This window comes from Taudactylus pleione, unplaced genomic scaffold (assembly GCF_031769625.1).
Source record: "Taudactylus pleione unplaced genomic scaffold, aTauple2 ptg000079l, whole genome shotgun sequence".
In the NCBI taxonomy this organism is placed as follows: Eukaryota; Metazoa; Chordata; class Amphibia; order Anura; family Myobatrachidae; genus Taudactylus; species Taudactylus pleione.
The window spans coordinates 3,821,473-3,843,240 of NW_028284481.1; the positions used below are offsets into that span (position 1 = coordinate 3,821,473).

At 45.7% G+C, this 21,768-nt stretch overlaps 1 long non-coding RNA gene across 1 annotated transcript; it reads right to left on the reverse strand.

Moving 5' to 3' along the window:
• Positions 1-662: 662 nt before the first annotated feature.
• Positions 663-3,753, reverse strand: LOC148532338 (uncharacterized). The gene is made up of 3 exons (XR_015877736.1): positions 3,648-3,753; positions 3,132-3,324; positions 663-943 (listed from the first exon to the last, which is right to left on the reverse strand). It is a non-coding gene; the product is annotated as an uncharacterized LOC148532338 (long non-coding RNA).
• Between the last annotated feature and the right edge of the window lie 18,015 nt (positions 3,754-21,768).

Below are 21,768 nucleotides of genomic sequence, written 5' to 3' on the forward strand. Positions count from 1 at the left end.
CGAAATCCCATAGCTTTTGGTAAACGGCTGAGGCACATGGGCAAAAAATTTAGAGACGCTAAATCTTATCAATTACATTGGTCGCTGTTAAGCACATCAGTTTACCACCTTGCACCCGCACATCGCTCTTAGGACTTCTCCTTAATCAGATGGCACATTACAAATGACACATCATAACAACCGACATTATGGGCTATGAATATGTACCCCTCAAATTTTGGTCTCATGAATGGTTTTACTAAATATTCAATACAAGCAGCGATCCTTAAACTCCCAGGATATCTTATACGCTAACGTTAGCGTGTAAATCATAAAATATTATATATATATATATATATTTATAGCAGGTTTAGTGTTTTGTATGTTACACAATTGCCAAGCAAAACTGGCAACACATGCCTTGCAAATGTCATACCCCCGACATTCGTGGTTGGGTTTGGTATACAATCCGCCTTGATCACAGCATCTTTAGAGATGTACTATTCTAATATTTTCTCTCAACACTGAGTTTACCTGCAAAACATTCTATACACCGTACATCTTAGCGTGGACCTACCTGGATCAAACACACGACTGTCAGAGACAGGCCTTACAAAAGAAGAGGCACATGTGATTATTTTCTGTGATGGTACGCTGTGAGGCAAAATGTACAAAAGAAACGCCTTTATATCTAAAATGCCATAGTAGTGGAACAAAAAAAACCCAAAAACACTACTACAGCGGATCGCTTTATCAAGAAGTAAATTCAAAGCTTTATGAAGCTTGAGCGCCCTCTCACGTATGAGATCCACATCGTTATTTGTCCAGAAGTTTGCAGAGGCTAGCGGCCACACACGTTATTACCGATGTTATGGCCTTCATAACAAAAGTTTGCATTTCTCAATAATAAGACTGTGGTATTCTCCGTAGATGTCTGCCTATCAGAGCTCCACCTACACGATTCCTGAAAAAACAGAGATCACAAATTTCAACTCCATATCAAATAAAAATTCAGAGAGTTACTTTGCAGCGGAATTTGTTATCGGATTTAAAAAAAAAATAAAAAAAAAAAGTCAGCCGTCTAATGTATCGTTCAGCTTATGGTGTGAATAGATGGCATCGTGTAACCCACCACGCTCCAACTTAACTGCACATGATCATTAGGGTCAACATTATCCATGTAACTATCAAGCAGATAAAAATGAGGAGAAAAGGGAGAACCCAAGCACTGGTAGGTTGAGAAATTTGAATTATACAATTAGAATTGTTCAAGCAATATAGAACCCACTTTTAAAAAATAAGTGCTTATTATCCTGGGATAATTACACCGATGTGGGGGCGCACCCCTGAGAGTACATGTATTATCCCCAGTAAAAGACAAGGGAAAAAAAAAAAATTTCTGGGGGCACTCTTGAAATAATCAAAACTTCACTTATATTTATAAATTTAATATAATTGTTACTCACAACGAATTACAAACATTGAGCTCAAATAAGCAGACAAAAAAAAAAAAAAGCAAAAATATTGGTTTTGAAAACATATTAGGAGTACCTATACTCAACTATAAAGCATAAGCTGTATAGCATCACGTATGGCCCTCATCACATCTACAAAAGGACATAGCCCTATCCAAAATGACAAAACAAAAATGGTGGAATTCAGACACTCCGAAATTGGGGAAATTGTCATTCATATCCATCAGTGGATTCTAAAAAAAGAAAAAAAAAAAAATCAGGGTGCATCTCCTCATTATTACCCATTGTGCTGGCCTGTGTGTTACCTCTTGTAAGGGTGAGGCTATGGATGGAACAGTGTTTGCCGGTAATGTATCTGGTACTATTTTGTGTTCTGATTAAGAGGTACAGTATGTCTGCGGTTGTCTGCCTGTGATGGATCAGGATCTATTGGACGTGTTCGTGATACTCTGTTAACTAACCCCGCTCGTCACCCTCTGTCCCAGTCTAAAAAAAATTCTGGTTTCTTAATATTTAGTAACATTCTTACAGCAGGTTTTACTTTTAAATGTCTTTCTTTTTTTTTTTTACCTTGTGACAAAACTTACAACACAGTTCACACCGCGCCAGGTCATAATTAGTCATTTCTTCTTTTTTAACAAATACATATTCACATATGAATGACCACATTTCCTTAGATTTAATTTCTGTATTTTAAGGGAGGCCCCAGCATATTGTTTAATAAAACTTTTAAGACTACAGAGATCGCTATTGCAACTGTGTAATATTCTTTTCTTTTGCCATTTGTTCCATGCAATTGCTATCTTGGAACACTTATCAGCACATGATATTGTCATTTTGCTTCTTTGACTGTGTTCTGTCCTTGCGGCTTTGTCTGCTGTGTTTTGTCACCCATCTGATTGTGCAGCTCTCTCATCCGTCATGGCAGAATCGTGTTCCCCTGTCTCCACATTGCCCCAGTTATTCTGTGTGTCTAAAACCTCTAATATCTCTATATCAGGGGTTCCCAACCATGGAGCCAAAGGCACACTAACAGCCCATGTTTTAAAGATAGCCATGCTTGAACACAGATGTCTTAATACCTCAGTTATTTTGGAGGTAACCATTTGTGCTCAAGCATGGATATCACTAAAACCTGGACTGTTATAGTGCCTTTACGATCATGGTTGGGAACCCCTGTTCTATACGGTGTATAAAATCTTGAGCATTCATCAGTGTTTATTACTGCATCTTTACTTTGTGTGAACTGTAAATATCTGATATAATTATAAGGGCTAATACGGTATGTGTGTCTAGGACTGTGATAATGTTATTGTCGGTGATGTGTGTTACTTTGTTACTAAGTTTTCTTTGAGAGGCTCCAAGCTTTTTTAACTTTCGCAGACTAACAGTTTTAACACCAGTACGGACTCTTTGTTCAGCAACCGAAGTGTCTGTTATTATAACAATAGCAGTGTCAGCATCATCGTTTACACTGGGGTCAGAGTTTATGACCCCTACAGAACCCAAAAACCTTTGAGAGTTTGGACACAGTTTTTGTGGGCTGTGTGCCAGGTCTTTCAGAGCGGTTGGCATTGTTACATCTTGTAACTGTGTCAACCTGTTTCTTTTAGGCTCTACACCATCTTTCACTTTAGACAATCTGCATTTTGATTATAACCAACGTGTTGGTATTACCTCATTCATTTGATTTTACAATATAGTTGATTTATAATCATTGGCATAGAATGATCTAAATGATAATGACTGTTCAGAGGTTGACACTTGTTGATTCTCTACATTATCGATGGTTGGTCAGTCGCCACGCGGGTGTTCTGCCTGCGTTTGTCCAGATCATAGGTTCTTCTGACACTCCGTCCTCCGATATAACCTGTTAATAGCATGGCACTGCATCAGATTATCTAAACGCTCTAATTTAAAAAAAATTAGATATTAAGTCATGATTAACAGTTTGCGCTGTGGAAAAAAAATCATTGTATTAGATACATCTAACAAACCTATAGCATCATTTGGTTAACTTATTCTGTATAAAATCTGTTTGAACTGGTTCCTCCATCTATGGTGGATTGGTAACATCATGTATAAGTCTTTCAACATCTGATTTGTCGTATGGCTTCACTGGACTATCTGTAAATTACAATTGCCTTTAACAAGATAAAATCATAGTCAGCATAGGATCATTAATATACTTACAGCTGTTTCGCGATCTTGGTAAATCACCATACTGTATGTTGCATATGTGTTCTGCAATGTCAAAAGATCCTCCCAAAATGCATATCCTGGGCCATACAGACCGGTTGTTCCCATCTCACCGCCGCTGTTTACAGAGCCTGTGTGTGGATAATAATGCAAAAATTTTAAATTGAAATGAAAAACATGTAGACAGCGTTGAACAATGTATAATCACTTACGGTTTAGCGGTTGATATTGCTGTTCATCTTTGTTTTGAGAAAGACACATAAGCACTTTATCATCAGAAGCCTCAAAGTGTCTGGTTTGTTGGCTGTTAAAACAAGATATAATTTGAACATATTAACGGTCGTATAATTTTTAATCCTTTCCACGCTTAGTGTAATCTACTTATCTTATACACATTCTTTATGTTTTAAAAAGGTATTACATCGTATAGTGAGTTAATTTACAGTTTTTAAACAATGCAAATACTAAATTATATCATTGTTTATATCAAAATAATTCAAACAGGTTTTTATTTTTATACATCATATGTAATGCCATTTTGCTTTGTTGCTGATAGAATATATGACAGGCATATAATGATTCAATAGTTAAACCAATCCGTACAATGTTTATTAACCAAGTTACACTACACCCATACATTGTTTAATAAATAGCTATACCAAACATTGTTAAATATTTATTTAGTAGTTAAACCAACACATACATTTGCTTAATACATAATTATTTAATAGTTACACGACCTGTACATTGCTTAACTACATACTTGCATTATGCTTGTCAAGTTGATGACTTGTAATAAACTTTATTTTAAATATGGGCTACACATCTCAAAACTAGCCAGGGAAAATGGGACTGTCCTACTAAATGTGGGAGGTATGTGGTAATCAGATCTATCAGGCTTACTATACAGGTAACGTTCCTTTGCATATATACAGGTCACATGCTCACCTTGATTGTATCTACAGTCAGTTTCAGCTGGTTTGTGTACATGTCTCAGAGGCTGAACAGGCTCCCTGCAAGGTCTCCCAGGTTCTTCTACACAGGCACTAATGATCACCCCTCCCTGGGTGTGTAACATAGAATTTCACAGCAGATAAGAACCACTTGGCCCATCTAGTCTGCCCCATTTTTAAACATATTGTTACCTCAACCCTTATTGATCCTTACTTCTGAAGGATATCCTTATGTCTATCCCATGCATGTTTAAACTGCTCTACTGTCTTAGCCTCTACCACCTATGATGGGAGGCTATTCCACTTGTCCACTACCCTTTCTGTGAAGTAATTTTTCCTCAAATTTCCCCTGAACCTACCTCCCTCCAGTTTCAGAACATGTCCTCTTGTTCTAATACATCTCTTTCTTTGAAGAATGTCTCCTTCCTTTACCTTGTTAAAACCCTTTATATATTTGAACGTTTCCATCATGTTCCCCCTTTCCCTTCTCTGCTCCAAACTATACATATTAAGATCTCTTAGTCTTTCCTGGTATGTTTGTGGTGTAGACCTTGCACCATTTTAGTTGCCCTTCTTTGTACAGTCTCTAATGTATTAATATCCTTCTGGAGATATGGCCTCCACAACTGAACACAGCATGCGAGATGAGGATGTACCAATGACCTATACAGTGATATTATCACTTCTTTCTTTCTGCTACTGATTCCTCTCCCTATGCAACCAAGCATCTGACTTGCCTTCCTCATTGCTTTGATACAATGTTTGCTTGCCTTTAAGTCACCTGAAATAGTGACTCCTAGATCCCTTTCCTCTTCAGTAGTTTCCAGTATAGTGCCATTAATACTATATTTAGCCTTTGGATTTTTGAGACCCAAGTGCATGATCTTACATTTTCTGGCATTAAACTGTAGTTGCCATGTTCTTGACCATTCCTCTAGTCTACCTAGATCATCAATCATTTGTTTTATCCCTCCTGGTGTGTCTACCCTGTTGCATATCTTTGTGTCATCTGCGATAAAGCATAGTTTCCCTTCAATACCATTTGCAATGTCACAAATAAAGTTATTACAAAGCACTGGTCCAAGTACAGATCCCTGAGGTTCTCCACTGGTAACATTTCCCTCATGAGACTGCACTCCGTCTACTACAACTCTGTTTCCTATTCTGCAGCCATGATCTTATCCATGCAACCATCTTTGTATCCAATCCCATGCTTTCCAGTTTAACAGTCTGATGTGGAACAGTGTCAAAAGCCTTACTAAAGTATAGATAAGCTACATCTATGCACCCCCCCCCCCCCTTTATCTATTTCCTTAGTCACCCAGTCAAAAAAAAGCCATTAAGATTTGTTTGACATGATCTCCCCCCAGTAAATCCATGCTGTTTGGGGTCCTGCAAATTGCTGGGTTTGAGATAATCTACGACTCTCTTTTAAGAGTGTTTCCATCAATTTCCCTACTACTGATGTAAGGTCACTGGTCGGTAGTCACTTGCCTCTTCCTTGCTTCCACTTTTGTGCAGTGGGTCAACATTTGCTCTTTTCCAGTCCTCTGGAATTACTTCAGTAGCTAGTGACTGGTTGAATCATTCCATTAATGGTGTTACCAGGACCCCTTTAAGCTCTTTGAGTATCCTTGGATGTATCCCATCTGGCCCCATTGATTTATCCACCTTCAATTTTGCTACCTCTTTCCCAAACCACACTGGCTTCCTTTTCCTTGTGGTTTTCCTAACCCATTTGATACAAAAGGTCAATTGCCTTTAATATTGCACTTTTACAATTTTCCCACCTCCCCTGCACTCCTTTCAAGTTCCTCCACTCTGCCAAAGATTTGCTTACACATCTTCCCATCCCTGCACAATCAGCCTTCCTAAAATCTAAGGCTGGGTACACATGTAAAGATCTATCCAACTAGTTGATTGGTTGGAATGAAAATCTGGTAACGTATGGGAGTAACTGATGATCAGCAATTTGCTCCTAAATGCCAGAAAACTGATGAAAATGGACTTCAGACAAGTTTGTTAAATGTTTGATCTAAACAATTTGTTCAACCAGTTTTTGTCCATTTTCCGGCATTTGGGAGCAAATTACTGCTTGTCATTTACTTTCATACCTTACCAGGTTTTCATTCCAATCAACTAGTTGGACAGAAAATCTTTACGTGTGTATGCACCTTAACACCTTTGTTTTTGCATGCGGTGAGTCGGTATCTGTCTTTATTCTAAACCATACTGCTTGATTGATGATCACTGGATCCCAGGTTTTCACCCACTTACAAATGGAGACAGAATATCTGATGTATAAGTATTAAGTCTAATATTGCGTTTTTCCGAGTGGGCTCCCTCACCAATTACTGGAGGGAGGCTCCCTGCAATGAATTCAGGATGTCCCTACTTCTAGTGGAACTTGCCACAGACACCTCCCATTTAGATTGGGTAGATTAAAATCTCCCATGATTATAACCTCTCCTTTTAATGCCATTTTAGTGATGTCCTGCAATAGTTTATTGCATACTTGCCTATCCTCCCGACCTCCCGGGAAGGCAGGCAAGTCTCCCAGCAGCTGCTGACCCCTCCTGCCACCCACCGCAATTACAGGAAAATCCTCGGCAGCGGGGGGCCTGTGACGTGATTCACGTCGAATCGCGTCATTTTGACCCCGCCCCCTGCTTCACGCTGCCTGTAATATCAGCAGTGTGTAGTGGGGGCGGGGCCAAAATGACATGATTGGGGTGGAGCCACACAATCTCCCCCATTTGCTGGCCACGCCCCCCCAGTCAAGCCGATCTGGCTGCTCCCTCCCGGAAGGTTCACTGTCCCCCTCTTCTGGTTTAAGTAGGTCTTGGTGAAACTTTCAATCTGTTCACTCAGTATTCCATAGTAGTTCCTTTTGAATATGGGTGCAGGCCATCATATTTGTAGAAGCTTCTATCTTGCCAGATGGCGTGGCTATGGACGGTCAATGAAAATCCCTCCTCATCCAGAAAAATCACAACCTGTTGGGAGAAAACAAATATAGCCGGATTGTGTTCCAAATCAGTGAAGGTTATTATGGAGAAAGATCTCCGTCCGTCCCGTCCCCCCCCCCCCTCCCCACAGCCAGCCCAGAGGAGGAGACAGACAGTCTGGAAATACATTTATCTCATTGGGAAGAAGTTTTCCAACTGTTGAGACCGTGAAGAGACTAATTACGGACATTTCCTGGGGACATTACCACTTGCAAGATCACCAAGTTTGGTTACTTACCTCAGAGGAGCGCAACTTACCACCAGTACTGTATCCTACATATCTCAGCATGCAGTTTTGCCATCTCCTCTTGCAGCAGAGGAGATTGCTTACAGATTGGGCAGCAGCTGAGTCTCCAGCATTCTTCCTGCAAAACAAATGCATTACATCCCCTGCACTAGGCCAAACATGGTATCAGATGTAAGTGGTATTGGAAATGTGACTGTTTCATACATTTCTACTCTCCCGATTTGGCCGGTAGCCTCCAGACAATCAGGTGCTGCTCCCAGCTCCCCGGAAAAGTAGGCAACCCTCCCCTGCCCCTCCAGTCCCCCCACAACGCATCCCACAGCAGGGTCGGGCTGATGATGAAATTCTTGCTGAATTGCGTCATAATGACCACGCCTCCTGCTCCACAATGCCAAAAATGTCAGCATTGTGTAGCAGGGGCGATTACATGGCTCTGCCCATAGCCACAACCCTAAACAACATACAATGTCCCCAGCCACACCCCTTTGCTGGTCCCGCCCCCCTGCTAAGCCGACCTGGCTGCTCCCTCCCGTATAGGGCAGCCAGGATATCGGCAAGTATGCGGTTTGTGTATAATAACTCACCATTTTCTGTATTCTAACCTCTCCTGCTTCTGATACAAACTCACAATACACTTACGTATTCAAGATTCACTTTAGTCTGTAGGCCTCTCTCAATGTGTAGATACTTGGAGCCAGGACTCTGGTCATTGTCACCGAAATGGGACTTGGTCTCAGGGTGGTTCTGTAAGAGTCTGAGAGAAGATCAGTAGTTACATTGTAGAGGTTACATAAAGCCAGAATGTAAATCCTTACAGCCCCTGATTTATGGGAAGAGACAGCCTAAGACTGAGGTGTGAGGCACTGCACCTCCTATTCTTACATAGAGTAATGATACTGTTCTCCAAATGAGAGCTGATCCATTACGCATTATATATGACTGTCACACATGGTGCTGTACTAGTCATTCTATTCTGTGCAGCGTCCCCAGCAATATGTCCAGGGGTACCAAGAGGAGGGGGGAGGTTTACTAATTACCTGGGCCTGCTGGAGGGGCCTGGGTCTGATGCCTCTCTCCCTTCCCACCCCCCCCCCTCTTACCTCACAGGCAGCCCAGCATACAACAGCATGGGTGCCGGGATGCAGTGGGAAACTTCTTGCAGCAGCGTTCCTCTTTGCCTGTGAGGGGGAGCGATCACAGTGATCGTGCCCCCCCCCCGGCTTTGCATCGGGCTGAGAGGCTCACAGCGCCCCCTCCCAAGCTCACATGTTTTGGTTTTTACCACTAAAGGGGCATGGCCACACCACCCACAAATAGGCCATGCCCCCTTAGTGTAAGTACACTAAGCAATAAACATGGTCAGACTCCCCAATGCTGCCATCACCTGGAAGGGAGTACAATATATCTCTATTCTCTATGAAGACAGTGCAGCTGTCTCCTAAAGCCCCATTACAGACAGGGCAGTGAGTGGTTATAGGGCAAAGTGTCCCAGGATCTTCCAACAGTCCATATTCCCAGCAGTCAGTATGTGCATACAGGTATTACTCCACCCAGACAAAGCTATTGGATTCTAGTCTACTCTTTAGATAATAAATATGGTGAATAAGACGTAAATACCTATAGGTACTGTAGGCTCACAATATTATCCCTTTAAACTGAGACACTTATGAATTACACAGGTTCTGTGGCTGGCTGACTTCAAGCCTGCATGTCACCTGGTTTTAGCCAGCCACAGAACCTGGGTAATGTGATCAGTGTGATTTCTTCCCAACACATGCAGAGGAGATTACTACCGCTTACTGGCCCACCTGCAGTGTATCCTGGGAAAACGGATGGATGGGAGAATGGGAAATTACCTACTCCCCACCCCCTCTGCCTTCCACTGATATTATGGACCACGTGTTCCCAGAATGTGGCTCTTGTTCCTAAGATGCGGCTCCCCCCACTGGAACTGGGAGCGCTGGTCTCTGAAGCGATCCGAGACTAAAGAAGCCTCTGATCACCCTAGAGCCCAGCGTTCCCAGTGATGCATTGTGCGGATGACGTCACCCGTGATGTGAGGAACTCGCCCTGTGCGCCTGCTGGATCTAGTTAGATCCAGCAGAGGCAGAGAGCGGGAGCCAGGCGCTCAGGTAAGTACTGGGCAGGGGGCACAAATAGGTCATGCTCCTGCAAAGGTCATACAAAAAAGGCATGTACACAAAAACGGGGCACAGCCTTGTGACAGCTAGGCCACACCCCCATTTCTGTGTGCACCCCCTCGGCGCCAGCTTCCTGTCGGCTTTTTAGCTTAGTTACAGGTATTTTTTGGCTCTTTGCCTCTGACTGGTTGGCCACCCCTGTTCTGGACTAAAAGAATGCATGATTTATCCAGAATAGGCTAGGACAGTGGCTCCCAAACTTTTTGGAATCACGGCGCCCTAGAGTATCAGCGTTGTTTTCACAGCACATCTGGGCCAAAAGTTATTAAAAATTTCAGAATAAAATGTAGTGAAGTAAATTGTACTGACCGGTCATCCTTAGGTCCGGTTATGTGGTGTTGGACAGGTTTGCACTTCTGTTTGTCCACATATTTACATTACATTGACCATAAATAATTTGATTTAGTGCTGGACCACCAACATGAGGCACCCCTGCAAGTGTCCCGAGGCACCCCAGGGTGCCACAGCGCACAGTTTGGGAACCACTGGGCTAGGACATAACATAGCCACAACACTGGGGATGCTGCGATTTGTCTTGCCGTAAAGTAGTTTACTATACACTACATGCAAGAGATCTGCAAATCAGAAACACATGGGCCACATGATTCATCATAGTTAACCCATGTAGGATTTTTATTTTATTTTTTAAATTGGGATTTTCGAAATTCAAGAATTTAAGATATCTTTTAACATTCCTGCAGCCCCCATCCCCAACACTTTAAGAAAAAAGATTAAAACACACACACAAGCACCGTTACATGTAACTAGTACAACATGCCCATTTACAGATTGTACAGGTAGGTTCCAGTTACCATCACATAGACTATACTGAGAGGCACCCAGAAGAGACAGGTCAGTGACCCCATATGACTGCAAGAGCAGGTGATGGGTTATACCTACAGCTCAGGGAGCAATATGTCCTTATTCTCTGGGTGACAGGTTTCAGTACACAGACTTGTAGGACCCATCATGTTGCAGATAAAGAGCATTTTATGTAATGCATTGTGCACAGTCCCTGATGCTACTACCACCCTTAGTCATACGTACCTACCCTCCTAAAATTCACCAGAGGCTCACAATGTTTTGGGTAACCCCCCCCCCACCCCACACACACACCCCTGGAAAGTTAGGCACTTCTCCTGCATTCTGCCCACTTAGGTTCTATGCATTGGGGGCAGGGCCAAATGACAAAATTCTATGATAATTGTGTCATTTAGCCACACCCCCTAATCAAAATATGCTTCATCATGATGAATTCCCATGAGGGGCGGGGTTTAATGACAAGATTTCTGCCAGCCCCACCCCCAACTCCACCCACCTGCTTCTCCTCCCCAGCCTTCTCCAAAGGAGAAGAAATTCTAAGTCAGCAAGTATGCCCTTAGTTATTAGAATAATTTAAAAAGTAACAAATGTCAGCTGTAAAAAGAGGGACTGTGCTTAATAACCAGGAAACAGAACCCTATAGATGTCTCACCTGTCCATAACCTCACACCCCAACGCCTCAGATTTAAGGGCAACCTTCTCACTGTCTGACAGAACCATCCTGTTACCTGGTGACCTCTCTTCCTTAGCTCAGTGACTACATAGCTCAGCCTACACTAATAACTAGGACTCTAGGAACACCTTTATATAGGTACACATGGGTCATTAGGTGACCATGTGACTGACACACCTGTGCTCGTGCAGGATCTCCCTAATACCTGGCCTGTCTGAGAATCATAAGACTGGAGCCTGAGACTAGTGCAGAGGTTCTCAAACTCAGTCCTCAAGACCACACACAGGTCACGTTTTGCAGGTCACCCAGCAGGTGCACAGGTGTATTCATTACTCACTGACACATTTTAAAAGTTCCACAGGTGGAGCCAATTATTTCACTTGTAATTCTGTGAGGAGACCTTGAAAACATGCACTGTTTGGGGTCCTGAGGACCTAGTTTGAGAACCTGTGGACTAGTTATTAGATCAGGGCACAGGTTCTCAAACTAGTTCCTCAGGACCCCAAACTGTGCTTGTTTTCCAGGTCTCCTCACTGATCACAAGTGAAATAATTATCTTCACATGTCGATCTTTTACAATGTGTCAGTGAGTAATGAAAACACCTGTGCACCTGCTGGGTGACCTGCAAAACGTGACCTGTTTGGGGTCCTGAGGATCGAGTTTGAGAACCACTGAAACAGGGGATCACAACTCCAATTCTAAAGTGCCATCAACAGGTCATGTTTTCAGGATTTCTTAAATGATAAACAGCAGAGCTGATCTATTATACTGCGTTAGTAATTATCCCACTTGTTTCCACATGCAGAAATCCTGAAAGCATTACCTGATGATGTCACACTTATTGTACCTGTAGCTGGTTTATTGCAAACATTAAACATCTCTTGTGCTATGTGCTGATCAGTGTCACTTGTATTTAGCAGCATGTGAGACTGGGGGAGATGTAAGAAGCTCAGAAGCGTTATCAACGCACGCCGTGTGTGCTGATACCGCTTCTATCCGATGTATGAGCAGGGTTTGGCGGTAAATGACAGGGGCGCTATGCACCCCTGTCAGTATCGGCGCTGCTATCTACAATATAGCAGCGCCGATAGCCTGGGCCATGTATGAATGATCAGATCACCTGACCGTTTGGCCCGCTGCCCTATCCTCACAGCAGGGACAGTGCTGTCCCTGCTACGGTGGCTGCCAGCTCCAGACTGCGCACGGGAATCTCGCGATACTTGCAAGATCCCACGCATGCTCAGTGGAGCCGGCCGGGACTGAGACACAGTGCATCAGCACTAGGCTGATCGTACTGATCCCCGGAGACATGGCGGCGGCTACCAGTAGGGGCCATAGAGAGCGGCGCAGGGCGCCGGTAAGGTGGGGGTGTGGCCTAATTGCGGGAGACGTGGCCACACCATCTTGAAGAAGACGACGGGGAGGGGGCACTGTGAGCCCCTCAGCCCGGCGCAAAGCCAGAGGGGGGGCGTGATCAGTGTGATCGCTCCCCCCCTCAGGCAGAGGAGATTGCTGTGACTGCTGCTTAGCATCCGCTAGCAATCTCCCACGTGCTGGGCTGCTGCGAGGGAGGGAGGCGGGAGGAAGGGAGGGGGGGGGGCGGCGCCGGGCCCCTCTGGAAGCCCGGGCCCGGGTAAAGTGTACCCGCTCACCCCCCCTCTCAGTGCCCCTGGCTACCAGAGCCACCGCCGCTGCTGCTTGTACACACACAGTGATCTCACTGATCACTGTTCCGGAGCCGCAGCGGCTGGATGTCCCGCTAGCGGCCCGGCGACATAGCAGCGGCGGAGGCTGCCAGAGCTGCCGCTACTGCTTCTGACGGTCCGGCTGCCCGATCATTGCTGGCCACAGTGATCGGGTCACAGCAGCAGCAGCAGCGGCTACATGAGCCATGGGTGATGCTTCTAGGGGGGTGCCACCGGGGCCCGATCACTGTGGCCAGCAGTGATCGGGACACAAAGGAGGAGGAGGCGCAGGCGTAGAGGGACCAGCAGGTCTCTCTGAGGTGGGCGGCTGCTGGAAGTTAACTTCCAGCATGCTGCCCACTGTGTGTTCCTGACTGGTCGTATCAGATATGACCATGTCAGGGAAAGCCCAGTCTGTTATGGTCATATCTGATACGACCGTGCCAGGCAAGTGGTTAAAAAAAAATGTTAAAGAAAGAAAAACACAAAGCCTTGTTTACCTTCGTATGGTTCACGTAGGTCCGGGGAATGTGTATTTTGTGCTATTCACATATAGGGGGAGATGTACTAAGCTCTGGAAAGTGATAAATTAGAAAGTAATAAACTACCAGCCACTCAGCTCCTAACTGTCACTTTACAGACTGCGGGCCTGATTCAACATGGATCGCAACTGTTTAAACGTATACAGACGGCCGATTGTTGCGTACTGCGCATGTGTATGCATCGAGGGGCGCGAAGGCATCACTGTGATCACGCAGACTATGGAGAGCCATCGCAGAGTGATTGACAGGCAGTGAGTGTTTGGAGGTGGTGACGGCGTGGTTGTTGGCGAAGCACAAGCGTTCCGGTCGTTTGAACGACATTGCATGGGCATGCATAAATTATTCACTGTGACGGCATACACTCACTGCGTACAATGTGATTAGCAATTTGTGAGTAAGGTCACACCTGCTGTAATTCTACGTGAGCGGCCGATGTTACTCCGATGTATCCGCAGGACTGCAAGGTATTACGGATGTGAGATAGCGGCAGTGGGCGTCTCTATGCTGGCTGTGTGACGGCATTGCGATAGCATTCATTAGCATATTTTCGCAGTGGGGCTGCCTGCGTAATCCCAGCTGCGATCACAATAACGATCCATAGTGAATCAGGCCCTGTGTTTGAAAAGTTACAGTTGGGAGCTGTTTGGTTGGTAGTTTATCACTTTCCAATTTATCACTTTCCAGAGCTTAGTACATCTTCCTCACATTATGAAAAATACATAATATATGTAGTCACAGTCCTCTTAAAATACCAGATTTGTATATATTATTGTGTCTCTCTATTGGTGCAGTGTAGTCGACATTATTGGCTTGAGCTGTATCTGACTCCAAAAGAGCCCCACTTTTTGTTTTATTATCCCATAATAAAAAAAAAAAGAATGAGTCACAGAAGGTATTTTAATTAATGCCTGGTGTGGATTTAAACCGCGAGGGTGGATCATGTCGCACTGGCAAAGTAGGGGTTATAACTATTAGTATGGAGGTTTATAGGGGCCTCCCCTGTCAGTATCGGCGCTGCTATCTACAATATAGCAGCGCCGATAGCCTGGGCCATGTATGAATGATCAGATCACCTGACCGTTTGGCCCGCTGCCCTATCCTCACAGCAGGGACAGTGCTGTCCCTGCTACGGTGGCTGCCAGCTCCAGACTGCGCACGGGAATCTCGCGATACTTGCAAGATCCCACGCATGCTCAGTGGAGCCGGCCGGGACTGAGACACAGTGCATCAGCACTAGGCTGATCGTACTGATCCCCGGAGACATGGCGGCGGCTACCAGTAGGGGCCATAGAGAGCGGCGCAGGGCGCCGGTAAGGTGGGGGTGTGGCCTAATTGCGGGAGACGTGGCCACACCATCTTGAAGAAGACGACGGGGAGGGGGCACTGTGAGCCCCTCAGCCCGGCGCAAAGCCAGAGGGGGGGCGTGATCAGTGTGATCGCTCCCCCCCTCAGGCAGAGGAGATTGCTGTGACTGCTGCTTAGCATCCGCTAGCAATCTCCCACGTGCTGGGCTGCTGCGAGGGAGGGAGGCGGGAGGAAGGGAGGGGGGGGGGCGGCGCCGGGCCCCTCTGGAAGCCCGGGCCCGGGTAAAGTGTACCCGCTCACCCCCCCTCTCAGTGCCCCTGGCTACCAGAGCCACCGCCGCTGCTGCTTGTACACACACAGTGATCTCACTGATCACTGTTCCGGAGCCGCAGCGGCTGGATGTCCCGCTAGCGGCCCGGCGACATAGCAGCGGCGGAGGCTGCCAGAGCTGCCGCTACTGCTTCTGACGGTCCGGCTGCCCGATCATTGCTGGCCACAGTGATCGGGTCACAGCAGCAGCAGCGGCTACATGAGCCATGGGTGATGCTTCTAGGGGGGTGCCACCGGGGCCCGATCACTGTGGCCAGCAGTGATCGGGACACAAAGGAGGAGGAGGCGCAGGCGTAGAGGGACCAGCAGGTCTCTCTGAGGTGGGCGGCTGCTGGAAGTTAACTTCCAGCATGCTGCCCACTGTGTGTTCCTGACTGGTCGTATCAGATATGACCATGTCAGGGAAAGCCCAGTCTGTTATGGTCATATCTGATACGACCGTGCCAGGCAAGTGGTTAAAAAAAAATGTTAAAGAAAGAAAAACACAAAGCCTTGTTTACCTTCGTATGGTTCACGTAGGTCCGGGGAATGTGTATTTTGTGCTATTCACATATAGGGGGAGATGTACTAAGCTCTGGAAAGTGATAAATTAGAAAGTAATAAACTACCAGCCACTCAGCTCCTAACTGTCACTTTACAGACTGCGGGCCTGATTCAACATGGATCGCAACTGTTTAAACGTATACAGACGGCCGATTGTTGCGTACTGCGCATGTGTATGCATCGAGGGGCGCGAAGGCATCACTGTGATCACGCAGACTATGGAGAGCCATCGCAGAGTGATTGACAGGCAGTGAGTGTTTGGAGGTGGTGACGGCGTGGTTGTTGGCGAAGCACAAGCGTTCCGGTCGTTTGAACGACATTGCATGGGCATGCATAAATTATTCACTGTGACGGCATACACTCACTGCGTACAATGTGATTAGCAATTTGTGAGTAAGGTCACACCTGCTGTAATTCTACGTGAGCGGCCGATGTTACTCCGATGTATCCGCAGGACTGCAAGGTATTACGGATGTGAGATAGCGGCAGTGGGCGTCTCTATGCTGGCTGTGTGACGGCATTGCGATAGCATTCATTAGCATATTTTCGCAGTGGGGCTGCCTGCGTAATCCCAGCTGCGATCACAATAACGATCCATAGTGAATCAGGCCCTGTGTTTGAAAAGTTACAGTTGGGAGCTGTTTGGTTGGTAGTTTATCACTTTCCAATTTATCACTTTCCAGAGCTTAGTACATCTTCCTCACATTATGAAAAATACATAATATATGTAGTCACAGTCCTCTTAAAATACCAGATTTGTATATATTATTGTGTCTCTCTATTGGTGCAGTGTAGTCGACATTATTGGCTTGAGCTGTATCTGACTCCAAAAGAGCCCCACTTTTTGTTTTATTATCCCATAATAAAAAAAAAAAGAATGAGTCACAGAAGGTATTTTAATTAATGCCTGGTGTGGATTTAAACCGCGAGGGTGGATCATGTCGCACTGGCAAAGTAGGGGTTATAACTATTAGTATGGAGGTTTATAGGGGCCTCCCCTGGGTAATATGACGATAAAGGGGGAGGAGCTTTGTGGGTGGGCTGTTACTTGATGGGAAGTTTATGGAAATTCCTGGATCTCTTCTGCGTTTGATGTTGGACCAGGGAAGTAGTGTCCTGCTGTTACTGTGATTCTGGCTGCAATTTACTTTGCTTCTTTCTGTTCTTTTCTAACCTCTCCGTCTTCTCCCTGGGCATCTTTCTACATGTCTTTTATTGTTTTATTCAGGGCTCGAATAGCAGCGGTATGCCATACCGCTACTTCAGCCAGTGTCCCAACTTGTTCTCGGCGCTGGGAGTTAAAGAGCAGCTGCAGCATAATGTGGAGATGTGTCCCGCAGCGCTGGCCTGACCGAGCATGAGGTGAGGATCTCGGCACCATGAAAGATGCGGCTACGCCACAGTACTACAAAAACGTCGCCAGTTGTGAACCAATCACGTATCGGCGGCCAATTAAGGACTCGAGAATCATCGCGGTGGTCATTTTAACTTGGTGCTGACCGCTAGCCAATCACGGCTTATGGACCGGCAGCCAATCAGAAGCAGCCACGCCGCTGCATCTGATTGGCTGCTGGTCTTTGCAGTGATTGGTTTACAGCCGGCACCAAGTCTAACCTGGAAGGAGGATGCTGATCTGCCGCGGAGCTCCACTGCCAGCCGGGGGACGGGAGGAGAAGCCAGACTGTCAGCGCTGACTTCGGGATGGGGGGTAAGAGAGGGAAGTATTTAGTGTGATGTGCAGGGGATGGGTGGAGAGAAGGGTGTGATGGGGTAATGGGGTGATTTCAAATGAAACTGCCATACCCCCACTTCAATAGTCTCACTTCGAGCACTAGTTTTATTCAATTATTTCAGTCTTTTCTCCCTGCATATATATCTCTCTCTCTCTCTCTCTCTCTCTCTCTCTCTCTCTCTCTCTCTCTCTCTCTCTCTCGTGAATACGGAATGGGACAGATGGTTCACGTCCAGCTGAAGGGCTTACAACTATGAGCCCTATCACAAGTAGTGCATTGGGTAGGGGGGAGCTGCTGGTATGTGGCGGCCAGTTTGTTCATCAACCGCTGCCCTGCTACACAGATTGGCGGTCCCCGCATGGCAGCCCTTTCAGGGGAGACAGTGCATCTTGCGGCAAGCTGGCTCCCTCAGGGTCAGAAAGGGACAGCAGATGGGCACTGCTGTCTGGAGCTACTGCACCATTGGTGGACTTTAGTGCTTATCTAGGTTATAACTGGGCTGGTCACAGTAATTATGAGCAGGGGTCTATATTGCTTACTACCCAGAATGACCCTGCTAGGAGTAGTGCTGTGACTGGGCTAGATTTGTTGGCTGCATCCACCTTAGCCAATGAGCTGCTTACATCTTTGGTGGACTCTTTTGCTCCCCTTCTCACCACTTGTACCTGTGCAGGGGTGGTGCGAGCACCCTATTGGCTGCAGGCTCACTTGTGGTGGATGTGGTCTGTCTCCTCTGGTGATGCAAGATGTGAACGTTTTGAGGCAGTCCCTAATGGCTAAAGCTATGAAGGAGGTTCTGCCGGTGCGCACGGTTTGGCCTATTTCTGTGCCTCCTTGTTCCAATTTAGGTTTGTAATCTATGGGAATAATGCCCAAGAAGTCCCCTGGGAAATATAGGCTTATTCAACATCTGTCTTCTCGGTCAATGATGCTATACCATTGGGGTTTTATTAAGTTTTTTTATCAATTGTTTGAAGGCTCTTTGCCTTTGGTGAGATCCTTTGGCCCAGGGACTCTTATGGCCAAGGCCACTGAGGGGGAAGGGGAGCTGGTAATAATTAAACAAGTCTGGGATTGTTGGAGGGGCCCAGTGTGGACTCAGATCTGCCACCTTTCACCCCTGCACACATTGCTGTGTGCTGGGCTGCAGTGGGGCCAGGGAGGCTGACCTCCCTGATCAGCAGTCTCCACAGTCTGTGTGGGGGGAGAGCAATCACACTGAATGCCCCCAATTTAGCTCTTCTTGCATGAGGATGTGCAGGCACAGGTGAACATGGGGTGGTAGCGCACTACCTTGATGATTTCCTGTGAATGGGTCCGGCTGGGTCCCCTCTTTGTACCAATTTGCTCTTGGCAGTGTGCGCCTTTTTCCCTGAATTCGGTGTTCTTATCACCCATGACAAAATGTCATTCCAGACAAAGCAGCTTTCTTACCTGGGCACCAAAATTGATACCATGGGTGGCTGATGTTACCTCGCTGCTGACAAAGTGCTGAAACATACCGTTAATTTGGGTTTGGCATCTGGAAAGTCCCCTTTGCATCAGGAACAGTCGTTGTTAGGCTTATTGAATTTTGCATGCAGGGTTATACGCATGGATAAGGTTTTTTGATGCAAGTTTCAGCATGCCTTTGCCGGGACTCTAAGGGCCATATTCAATTAGGAGCGAAAACCGGTTATCGGCGATACTTTATCGCTGGTGACGTAATTTTCGCTATTCTCAATTATCCCTGTATTCAATTTGGATGACTATTCGCAGGTGCGGAAAGTCCGAGGTTCGAACCCAGCGAAAAAGTCCCCATTGAATAGGTAACGAGAACAAATGCAGAATTGGGGTTTTGGGGTACAAACTTTAAAAAAGTACCCTGCACCCCTTGGACTGTCCTTCAAAGGTATTCTGTGTCAACACAATGTTAAAAAGTTCCACAGGACACCCCCCAAAAATGTACTTTCGTTTTGGGACAAACAAAAAATAGGAGACAAACTTTTAAACTAGTGAAATAGACCGAGGGGGGGGGGTCCCCAAGTATGTGGCAGGTGTTTTTCTTATTGCAGGTGGTTGCGGCAGGTGGATTTTTCACGATTTTTAAAACTTCACATTAGTAGCTTTAAAATATGCTAGTACCCATTTTCATGTACCCCAAATTTGATGGGACACCTTATTTTTCAAAAAAAGTTGCAAAATACTATTCTTCACCATTTTCCCAAAGACACTATACAGCACTTATTGAGACCGTTTAAAGAGCCCACATACCTTAAGCAGGGCTATTCGGGGGTACCCATAGTGATCCCGCATGTCAGAGCATATTTTGGAGGATGTCAGGCTGATTTCCCCTAAAATGACAGGAACTTTCATCAATTTACTTTTCGCTGGGTCCTGTTTTCGCCGAATTGAAATTGAATACGGGGAACAGCGGGGATGAGCGCGATAACTTTTCACTTCCAAAACCTCAGATCATTGCGAAAAGTCCGGCAACGGACTTTTCACCTCAAATTGAATATGGCCCTAAAAATCCATATTTTTAATTGCTTATCAACGAAGGTCCAGAGGGATCTTCTTGTGTGGGTGGAATTCCTGTTACAGTTTAATTGACTGGATCTTCCCTCCTGCTTCTAATTTGGGACTTCATTTGTTTACTGATGCTGTTCATTCAAAAGCTCCTGCTACTTAGATTATCCCCTTTATAGTAGGGACGTGCAGGCTCGGATAGGTTCGAGTTTGCACGTTGAGTTCGGATTTTAGCCTCCAAAAAAACGGAACTCAGAAGAGGCAAAACGTCATCTTACATGGACAAACATCATTCCTGGACATGATGATGTTCGTCCATGTAAGATGACGTTTTGCCTCTTTCTGAGTTCCGTTTTTTTGGAGAGAACAATCCGAACTCAACGTGCAAACTCGAACCTATCCGAGCCTGCACATCCCTACTTTATAGTAGTGTTGGAGCTGTGGGGGGCCAAATCGAGGGATAGTAGGGTAATTCTTTTGTGCAATATTCTTGGTGTAGTTCATGTAATGAATCGTCAATGCACAGCCTGTTTGCTGTCACTTTGGTTGCTGTCCCAAATTGCGATACAATAAATGTTTGCATGCCAAATATGTGCCAGGCAAAGAGAGATATTGCTGATATGCGGTCTCAAATTGATTGGCCGCATTTTCAAATGTCGGTGCCTCATGCGAGTTTGGATGATGAGTTACACTCTTATGTCTGGCAGGTTATCAAAAATGGCATTGAGGGCTTAGCTCATTTAGCATTGGCCCCTGGGGTGTTTTAGACTTACCAATTGGCATGAATGGAGTGGCAGCAGTCTGCTAACGGAAGTAAGTGTTGCCTTCAGATGATTTTATGGTTTGTGTGGTGACTCTTTTAGAGTGGTCAATCTCAAGTGATTTTTGTTAAGTCTCTGGCTGGGATTTTATATTTGTTGCACTTGGGTGGTCCTCTGATGTTACTAACTCCTTCGTGGTCATGAATTCCTTGTAGGGCTGCACTCATAGCTCTGTGGGCCTCCGATTCTAGATGACTTATCCACCTCCCACTTTCTTGCAAATGTTTCCTCAGTTTGTTTCATGGTTTATGAATCAGTTCTTTTTCATAGAATGGTTTTGAAATTCCTGCGGCTGTATAGCCACCGGTCCAAATACAGACTGTGGATGGCCGACAGGATGAAGATCTCAACTAGGGCAGGCAAGTACTATTCCCCTCCCCTGTCCCCCACCTAACCCTATCTTAAGGGGTGCCTAACCCCCCCTTCCCCTAAGCCTCCCTGGCAGGTGCCTAACCCTAAGTCCCCCAGGGGTGACTAAAGCTAACCCTCCCCCCTGCAGCTAACAGTAAGGTTGCCCTGGACTTACCACATTCAGTCCGGCATTCTTCTGGGGACCGGCGTTGGGATTAAGATAGGCGTTGAAGTGCCAATGTTTATCTTAAATTCCCTGTCGGGCATTAGCCATTGGGATTTTGACAGATGGCATCTGGGCCGCCAGTTATTTAAACTACACCCCCGCTGGTCATTTAACTGATCTATTCTACAGCATTTCACAGGGCCCTCAGATTTAACTGTTGAGAAGC